Here is an 11206-nt window from a genome sequence, read left to right on the forward strand (position 1 = left end):
GCATATTTACGAAAGGGCGAGCCTTCTCGATATCCTTGTAAAGAATGGAGCTGTAGTGAACGGCCATGAAACCATTTAGATATTTTTAATAAGATAATTAAATTACCTCATACCTTTTATGCCTACAATTATTCCTACCCACTAAGATTATGACAAATCACCATTCAATTTAATTTTATTTGATATATTCCTAATATAGCGTTAATGAGTTAGTTAAAAAAATATGGAATAATGACACTTGTCATAATTTTATTGGGTAGGAACATTTGTAGGCACAAAAAGTAGGAAGCAATTTAATTTCTCTTTTAATAAATATTTTTTATTTATTTTAAGTGCATTATTGTTATATTACATTTGGTCCTACCAGCCACCCCTTCTAGTTAGCCCTCTACATGCTCCTATGGAAAACGATGGCCATTTTCATATAAGAAAACATCTAGATCTTTTTATTTCCTTTAACTAGCTCACTCTACCCTCACTCATCATCATAGTCATTTTCTTTAACCATTCTTTCTTCACTTCTTTCATTTCTTTTGGTAACATTTACCATATTGTATGAGCTTCTTTTAATCAATCGTTTGCTCCATCTCAGATTTCCATTTAAGTATAAGATAGAATAAATTTGTATTTCCTTTGCAAGGGATCGTGAATACCTATTAGTTTTGGAGAAGTTAAAGAAAATTTGTTAAATGAATAGAGTTTTGAAAATTCTATTTCTATTGAGAAACCCCTAAAAAACTATGGTCATGGGATAACCTTGCAGATGAGTTATCATTAAGTGCTTTTAAGTAACAATATGATTATTCCAGTGATCATCTATGATTATGTAAAAGTTTAACACATTAATTTTACAAAAGAAATGTGGGTTTTCTTTATCTTTGCATGTGGAAATTTGATTCCTAACACAACATGCAATGAAAATAAGACAATTTTTTTTCTTCAGAACAAGTGAATCTTAATACATAGTCTTTTAACCATTTTCCTGGTTCTAAGATGCTATATGTTTCAGGAAGACAAATTGGTAGATGCTAATTATTCTTTATAAGATACTAGTGCTCCTTAAGATGTTGATAACACATCATGTATGCCTGAATAGACTGAAAATGACGATAATGAAATTTCATAGCTTGATGGGTTTGTTGGAATATGGTGCTCATAGTCACATCAGTTGGTAATATTACTATCAATAGTAGAGTCCTTTTGGGTTACACATAAGGACATAAATACGTAACTAATGAAACGAAAGTTATACGGACATGATTTTTTAATTAGTCAAGTCTTTAGTTAATTAATTGAAATTTGACAATCTAGAAGGTTCTACATAAAGGATTGGAAAGCTAGATAATTACCATAGATATGGATAGTTATCTTGTGATTGGTTCTTTATCCTTTTAGGATTGAAATCCTTCCATATAATTAGAGGGAACCTAGACTGGATTTGGTAATGTATGAAAGATGAAATCTCTCAAGAAAAATCATAGTGTTTGGCATAACCTTCCGATTCTTGAAACCAAAAATCACAGCCTCCTACGCAGCACGTAGGCCTCATTCCAGCTTTCTAGTTTATGACATTGAGTGTGTTTGTTCTTGGGGTGTTGTCGGATGTTGTTGGCTTGCTCCTTGGGTGCAACTACGAAAGAAGAGGTCTATGTTGGTCTCTTAAAACTCATTATTTGTAACATCCCGCATTTTTTACCATATTTTTTTCATTTTTATTTATTCCAATACATCAGAGTATATCTACATTATACAGAAAAACATGATGTGCATGCACGTGTGTACAGTCGAGCCTTGCCCTTCTCATCATCCGAAAGAGTACCTGAAAACATTTATAATCAACTAGGTAAGCACGAAGCTTAGTGAGTTCTCCAAAATATCATATACCACAATACATATACAATGCATACACATAATGGATCACGACCTGTGACATCCCCAAATTCACGGTCATTTTAAAAATTTTGTTTATGCTTATTTGAAAATCAGAGTATCCATTTTAAAGAATGATATTGCGGAATTTGTTCCCAGAAAAACATGATAATAATATTATCAAAGCATTTCCGAAGAAATGTATTTAATTTATATTAAAACATTGGGATGTCATTGTCAGTACAAAAACATAAGCATAAAAAGACCTTACATTCATTTACACTAATGATTCACATCTCCTTTAATCTCTCAGTGTAATGTGTCTTCGTATCGATACCTGTGATACAAATAAATTGAGTGGGTCAGGTTGGGAAACCTGGTGAGTACATAGGGTTTTCAACCCACAACAATAAAGTTATTATGTTTCATCATCAAACAATTAACCCAATTACCCATCCCCATTATCTTCTTTATTCTTAAGTATCTTTCCTAAGAATCATCTATTCCTCGATATTCATTCCTAAGGATTGTCCTAAGGAATAGGCACGAAGTCCATCGCTGCCAGGGTTTATATAACAGGCACTAAGTCCATAGCTGCCGATGTTATCTATTAGACACTAAGTCCATAACTGCCAATATTTATCTGTAGGGTAATAAATCCATAAATGTCAACGTTCATTTGTGAGGCACTAAGTCCATAACTGCCAGAGTTTTTAGAGTACATCTGGTGAACATATCGTTCACAACACCTACAGGTTGCGAGTCTGCTAACGTTCAACTGGATTATCTAGAATAGTCTGTGGTTGTCATCTATACTCTGCTAGAGGACTAAGCCATCGCTTGGGTCAAGGCTTCTCATCATCTTTCACCTTTAATCATCTATATCATCTTTCATCATTCATCTCATATATCATCTCTCATCTCATATTTCATCCACCTATCTTTACCCATCTTAATTATAAGCATAAAATACGTATACAGTTTAAATCGAATAAAACATGTATATTTTGTTCATCCAGCATAGATATCAAGAACACAGACAATATACACACATAACACATAATTTAAATTAAATACTTCATATATATGTGTAAGATGAAAGTAACCATGCACTCACTTGTTAAAGTGATGACTCGAAATTCGGACATCGCTTCGCTTCTAACAATCGTCTTTTCCTTTGACGAAACCTAACATTATTATTGCTAAGTTTTAGTCTAATATTTATTGTGACTAGTTAACTCAATGTCTACGAGCGATGTTTTTTTATAAGTGTTAAACAATACTTTTCAACTACTATGTACAGATAGGGGCATACCTGAACACCGGAGGACAGGATCATTTTAGCAATTAAGTCGTTCTGAAATCCAACGACCCTATGCGACCCTTCAAACCAGATTCCCCGTATCACGAGCAATTAAAAGGTATTATAATAACATTGTTGAGTTTAATTGTGTTGCGTCATGGGCTTTTTGTTTTGTATCCAGATTGGGCCTGTCCATCTGTGATTATCTAGTAGGGTTATGCTATAAATATGCATGCATGTATGCATTAGTTAAGATTGATAATTACGTTCATTGTTTTGTAACACTAAACACCTCTACAGTTGAAGTTCTTAATCGAGCTCTTCTGAGGTGTTGAAGTATTAATCATTCGACATATTCAAAGCCATTCTTGTGTTCTTGATTACGTTCTTAATTGTTTGCTTGCATAGAATCTAACGATCCTGAAAGAACTTTGTTCTTACAATTGGTATCAGAGCAGGAGACTGTGTGATCAATACACATTCCTTCTGTATTCAGAATTCTTTAGGGTTTCCGCTTTTATCATATAAATAGAAGCCGTCTTCTTCGTATCGACGACAACTCTGTTTCAGATAAAACCCTAATCCCAAGTTTACAGGTTTGATTCTAGCAGCTCACCATGTCTAACGAGATTCGCAAAAAAATCCTATCAACATCTCAAACAGCATTGGATCAACAACCAGGATACCCATACTCTACACTCAAGACTATAAAGTATGGGCGCATCACTTTGAAGACTACGTGGTTGGATCTGAAGATAATGGCTATCTCATCTGGGAAGCTATCACACTTGGGCCGTTTGTTCATTCAGGAACGAACACGACAGTTAAGTCCCAAAAGGAATATAACAAGCTTGTGGCGGATGTAGAGAAGATGCCACAGGATGAGAAAGACAAGTTTCTGTGTAACGTGAAGGCCATAAGAATGATCAGATTCGCCTTACAATCTGACACTTTTCGATTGGTTGGATCATGCACGACGGCCAAAGAAATCTGGGATAGGTTGAAGGAACTTTATTCAACTGATGAAGATCTGGAACACTCCATTCAAACCTTGCTGCTGTCAGAATTTGGAGTTTTCGAACAGAAACCAGAAGAAAAACTCATACAAACTTTCGATCGGTTCAATCATCTCCTAAGTAAGATGATCAAGCATGGAATAGAAAGAAAGTTGATCGAGCAGAAGGTGACCTTCATGAACGGTCTGAGACCAGAATGGATGGCTGTGGTTTCAACCGTGAAAGCGCATGAACAATTTAAATCTTACTCACTAGCGAAACTTGTGGGAATACTTAAGTCCCATGAGAGTGTAGTCACCAAAGAAGCGAAGGTAGTTTCGGGTGTGGGATCGTTAGCGCTTGTCTCCAAAGGAAAAAGCATTACAGAAGAGGAAGAAGAGTCTGATATGTCTGAGTGTGATCTTACAAGCGAAGAGTATGCTATGATGGTCACCAATCCAAAGAAGTTTGCACGAAGAAAATTTCCTGTCAACAAGAACCGAAACTGGCAGGGAAGTTACAGTTCTGAGAAGGTAAAGGAAGAAGCGAAGGTCTCTTCTCAAAAGGATGAAGAAAAGAAGGAGAGCAAACTTGCAGGAGACTCTGGGTTCGACTGCAACTACTGTCACGGCAAGAACCACTTTGCCAAAGACTGCATGCTAAGGAAAATGGCTGAGAAAAGAGATGGTGAAGATGATGAGGCGTACTATATGCGCAAGTTGGAAGAGATCAAGAAAAAGAAGGCTACTAATAGTTCTATGATTGCCTTAATTGTGCAGGAAAATGTAGATAAAGATGAGTTCGGTGGCATTGAAGTTTGGTCAACCGACTCTGAAGATGAAGAGGTGAGAAAGCCCACTCATGGAAAGGCTTATGTGGCAAAGGAAGTAGGTTCGGCTGGAAGATGTTTAATTATCACAGCTGGTTCATCAACCGAAAGTCCTAGTGAGGAACCGAACCTGACTGAGGACAAGTGTTTTGCGGCCAAGCCTGTGAGTGAGAAGATCAACGACTGCGATCGGTTGATCAAAAAGGTACAGTCCATCCTTGAATCACTTAAAGTTCCAATAACAAATTACGAAAAAGAATTAAATGAATTAAAATTTAAATTTTCTAACTTAAGTGGTAGTCTCATGCAAACTCGCTTAGCGAATTCTAACCTAACTGACCAACTCAGCAGGGTGTCTTCAAAAAGTGAGGAGAGAAGGATGTGGATTGAGCTGAAGGAGGCGGAGTTAATTAGGGCTAGGGATGAAAGTATTTATTTGCAAAGAGACAATTTAAAGTTTTTAAAACAAAGAAATGTTTTTTGTTTAATTGCTAAGCGTTTATACTTTAATATTGCTCAATTGCATTTAAGTTGTGAGATAGGAAAGAAGATTCATAAGATGATGGTACCCTTCCTTGAATTTAAGGAGGATGAGGTCATAGCAGAATGTGAATCAGTAGTATCATCAGAAGAGACATCCATGTCTTACAAAATAGGACTGGACAAGATAGAAACCTTCATCGATTCTAAGGAACACAAATGTATGCTCAAGAATATTTTAGATGAAAATGATAGGTTAAAAATTAAGTCTGAAACTATTCAATCCTTTGACTCATCAAATGCCAAATTAACTTTAGAAAATAAAATGAACTTAGATAATACGTCTGAATTTGATGAGGAAAGTGAGATGAGTGAAATCTCAGTAGAAGACGAAGTTGATTGCTCTGAGTTCATGAAGAGTGAAACCGAGAATGAAAAACCCCTCATTTCTGAAAATTCGGTTGAATTCGCTCGCTTGTCGAAAGAAATGCCACATAAACTCAAGGAAAAAGCTATGGTCTATCAAAAGGTTCAAACTGTGCCGAATCAGGTATATGCAGTTACAGGGGTCACTGCTAAACAAACGGCAGAATTAAAGATCTAGGTCGACAAAGACAATACTGAAGGATGTGACGATTATTTCTGGTCGACAAAGACAATACTGAAGGTTCAAACTGTGCCCAATTACGTTCCTCCTAAGAAAGAATCAACGGATAAAGGAAAGGAAAAACTAAAAGGAAAAGAAAATTTCAGCCCAAATTCCTACTATTCCAAATGTCAAAACCGAACATCTACTTTCGGTTCGCAAACTAGCGTACCAAACCGAAAGTCAAGTTTCGGTCCCAAGTCAAGTTTCGGTCCCAAGTCTAGTTTTGGTCCTTCTAACTCCCATAGCAAAACAAATTCAATGAAGGACATCAAAGGAAAGGGAAAGCTCGAATCAAAATCTGAGTACCATAATAAGAAAAAGTCAGCTAACCCTAGGATTCAAAAGAAAAGTCCTAAACCAGCTAACAACACACCAACTAATGCACCAAAAATTAAACAAGATAAAACAAAAATCAAGGTGTATACCATTAAAAGAAAAGATCAAACGAATCTAGTAAAAAGAACATATTTAGTTGATATTTCTTCTGTACTTCCTTTTTCTGTGAAAAACTCACCAGGACCCAAGAAACTTTGGGTTCCTAAATCTGCTTAAATTTGCAGGTAATCAGTGACGAGCAATTCGATGATGAATGGTATATAGACAGTGGCTACTCGCGTCACATGACAGGAAGGAAGGAAGAATTGAGGGAGTTTCGGTCCCTAAAAGATGGTGGGTGTGTAAAGTATGGAAATAACTCCTATGGAACAATCAAGGGATATGGTATGATTACCAATGGAGATTTCTCGATTCGAAAAGTGGCGTATGTGGAAGGATTGCAGCGTAACCTCATCAGCGTGTCACAATTAGTTGTGGGAACAGGTCTGAAAGTATCATTTGATGATGAGTGCTCTGAAATAATAGAAAAGCAATCAAAAAAGGTTCTGCTAAAGTCTGAACGCAAAGGAGAAATGTATCCTTTAAATCTCAACCCAATACGAGGAAAACCAGCAATATGTCTGCTGTCAAAGGCGAACACTGATGAAAGCTGGTTGTGGCATCGATGTCTATCGCACCTGAACTTCAAAGACATTAATAAGTTGGTGCTTGGTGATCACGTTCGAGGCCTCCCTCTTCTCAAGTTTGACAAGGAACATCTGTGTGCTGCATGTGAGATGGGCAAACAAAGCAGAAAGAGCCACCCTACACAAATTAATACAAAGATTGTTGAAGCTCTTGAACTATTACACATTGACTTATGTGGACCTTCGGCTATCGAGAGCATCGGTGGTAGTAAGTACATTCTTGTAATTGTAGATGATTTTTCTCGCTTCACCTAGGTTTTCTTTCTTAAGCAGAAATCAGATGCTACTCCCAAGTTGAAGACATTTATCAAGCAAGTGGAAGTGCAACTGAGAAAGACGGTGAGGAATATCAGAAGTGACAACGGTCTGGAATTCAAGAATAACGATTTTGAGGACTTTCTGGCTGAAAAGGGGATAACTCACAATTTTTCGGCCCCTTATACACCACAACAGAATGGGATTGTTGAAAGACGAAATCGTTCTTTGTGTGAGGCAGCCAGAACCATGCTTAGTTTCGCTTCTCTTCCGTTATACTTCTGGGCTGATGCAGTTGCAGCTGCGTGCTACACTCAGAACCGATCTTTGCTCAACAAGAGATTCTTAATCACTCCATACGAGATCATAAACAATCGAAAGCCCAACGTCAAATTTTTCCATGTGTTCGGTTCGAGGTGCTTCATCTTTAATTCAAAGGAGAACCGAAACAAGTTTGACATCAAAGCAGATGAAGGAATTTTTCTTGGTTATTCACTCACTTCAAAAGCCTACAGAGTGTTGAACAAACGCTCCAAACAAATTGAAGAAACATATTATGTCACCTTTGACGATAACTACATGAAGAAAGTGCAAAGGAGTGAAAGTGACTTAGATGAAATATTTCCGGAATCTGGACAGGTCTCGGTTCCTATATCCAACTTGTTTGAAGAGTACATTCGGTTATTCGATGAACCAGAGAAAGCGGCACACTCAGAGGCGAAAGCAGCAGATAACAAAATTGATAATCTCAAGAAGATCATAGATGAAGCTGCCAAAGAAATGGAAAGTGAACCTCCTAAAACTATAGGTGTTCAATCCTCAACTGACTCTCCCATCAACGGATCAATATTCAAGGGGGAGAGTTCTTCAGCACCAAAGACAACCGAAATGTCTTTCGAGGGGGAGAGTCCTATTCTATCCCCAACTCCTAAAGGTCCAAGCGAGGGTGAACATATTGCTCCAAACCCACCCAATAGTAGTCCAATCAAGGGAGAGAATCCAACTCCCACAAAGGATGCATATTCTGATGCTGCCATAGGTTACACTTCGCTAGTCGAGGGGGAGAAAGAGAATGCAACTGACGAAGGCGAAGGTGATCAATCAGAACTTGAAGAGGAAGTGAATGTTGAATTGGATCCAGCATATGACCCAAATTATCCTCCGTTAGTCAAATGGACCAAGGACCATCCCAAAGCTCAAATTATTGGAGAATCATCTGAAAAAGTACTCACTCGCTCACAGTTGAAAGCGAAACAAACTGCATTATTCTCTAAAGTTGAATTATGTATGTTTAATTCGTTCATATCCAAGATCGAGCCGAAAATAGTTAATGCTGCACTTGATCATTCTGATTGGGTTCAAGTAATGCAAGATGGGCTCCATGAGTTTGAACGCAACCGAGTTTGGAGGCTGATTCCTACACCAAAGGATGCTTCAGTAGTCGGCTTAAAATGGGTCTTCAGAAATAAATTAGATAAAGAAGGGAATGTCATTCGCAACAAGGCTCGGTTGGTGGTGAAAGGTTATTGCCAAGAGGAAGGGATAGATTATGAGGAAACCTTCGCTCCAGTAGCTAGGTTGGAATCAGTTAGAATCTTCCTGGCATATGCTACTCATAAAAACTTCGAAGTTTTCCAAATGGATGTCAAGTGCGCTTTCTTGAATGGGGAACTAGAAGAAACTGTGTATGTTGAGCAACCTCCCGGGTTCGTGAATGAGAAATTCCCTGATCATTGCTATGTGCTGGATAAAGCGGTATATGGTTTGAAGCAAGCACCGAGAGCCTGGTATGAAACTTTAACTCGCTTTCTAAAAATGTCGAAATTTAAGAAAGGTTCGGTTGACTCAACCTTCTTCCGAAAGAAAGAAGGCGAACATCTAATGATAGTTCAAATTTATGTCGATGACATCATCTTCGGCTCCACGAATCCTAGCTTAACAGCTGAATTCAGGAAGTTGATGGAGACTAAATTTGAAATGAGCGCAATGGGTCCGATTAATTTTTTCCTTGGTTTGAATATTAGACAGGGACCAGAAGGTATCTTTATCAACCAGGAGGCGTACACAAAGACCCTGCTAACAAAATTTGGCATGACAGGAGACTCAAAAGTAAAGGTTCCTATGGCGTTTGGCACTAAGTTAACACCTTCTCTGGAAAAACCTGCTGTTGATATAACACTATATCGATAAATGATAGGGTCCCTTATGTATCTAACAGCTAGTAGACCAGACATTATGTTTTCTGTTTGTTATTGTGCCAGGTTACAAGCTAATCCAAGAGAACCTCACATGGTGGCAGTGAAAAATATTTTCCGTTACTTGAAGTGAACCTCATCTCTCGGTCTCTGGTATCCTGCTAGATCTGGATTCTTTATTCAAGCATTTTCTGATGCTGATCTTGGAGGATGTGGTCTGGACCGAAAGAGCACTACAGGTGGATGCCAATTTCTTGACGGAAAACTGGTTAGCTGGCAGTCCAAGAAGCAAACCTGCGTGTCACTTTCAACAGCCGAAGCTGACTATATAGCTGCAGCATCTTGTACTTCTCAAGTCATTTGGATTCAAAGTCAACTAAGAGATTACGGGCTAAGTATGAAGAAGATTCCTCTCTATTGTGACTCAGAAAGTGCAATAAGGATATGTCACAATCCAGTACAACACTCAAAGACTAAGCACATTGCACTTAGATATCATTTCATCAAGGATCACGTAGAAGATGGGAACGTGGAAGTGCATTTTGTTCGATCCTCTGATCAATTGGCTGACATATTCACTAAAGCCTTACCTGAAGCGAGTTTCAATAAAATTCTGCAAGGCTTGGGAATGATGGAAGCAGAGTCGGTACCGAATCCTTAATTCAACACCTAAAAATTAGACAAGCGAAATGAGCGAACGCTCAGTCTATTTCGGCTCCATAATTTTCGGGAACTGAAATGAACCGACCGCTCGGTCTATTTCGGCTCCATAATTTTCGGGAACCGAAATGAACCGACCGCTCGGTCTATTTCGGCTCTGGAATTTTAAGGAACCGAAATGAACCGACCGCTCGGTCTATTTCGCTTCATTCCTTTAAGATAAGGTTTCGGTTGTACATTTTGTTCAATGAGTGTTTTATGCAACTTTATTTTCTTTTTCTATTTTTATTATTTTTCAGAAAACTTCAAAAATCCAAAAATATTTTCTTTTTCTGTTTTTATTATTTTTCAGAAAACTTCAAAAATCCAAAAATATTTTCTTTTTCTATTTTTATTGTTTTTCAGAAAATTTCAAAACTTCAAATTTTTTTTTTTTGTGTGGTGTGTTTGTTTGTTTGTTCCTTTTATTAGGTCACACGTGTATCAGTGCAACAGAATTTGGAGCTAAGACAGGTATAATCATTTCCATAAGAACTAGTTAAGGGTCCCTAGAAGCATGCTGCTGCATGTTGACCAAAGCCTCTACGACTTAGAGCAACGCCTTAATGATTCGATCTCTACCTATCGTTTCTTCCCAATCAGGCTGTTCAGATCAACTCAGTCTAGAGCTACCTTACTTTTCTCATATGAGTTAAGAGTTTTTCTGCTTAGTCATGTCTTTATAGCAGAAGGTACTTTCGGTTCCTTAACCACCCTCCTTACTTTCTCCATCAACTTTCGGTTCATCACTGTAACCCTTGAGACTCTCAGTCTTTACCACTGAGGTTTATGGTTGCACAAAATATGTGTTTATGATCTTAGATATGTATACCACGTACTGAGTGAAACCCACAATCCAACACCAACAACGAATTGACGGTGAATTGTCATATTCAAGCTGTTACTGGTT

This window comes from Lactuca virosa, chromosome 5 (genome assembly GCF_052849685.1).
Source record: "Lactuca virosa cultivar CGN04683 chromosome 5, Lactuca_virosa_CGN04683_v6, whole genome shotgun sequence".
NCBI classification, from domain to species: Eukaryota; Viridiplantae; Streptophyta; class Magnoliopsida; order Asterales; family Asteraceae; genus Lactuca; species Lactuca virosa.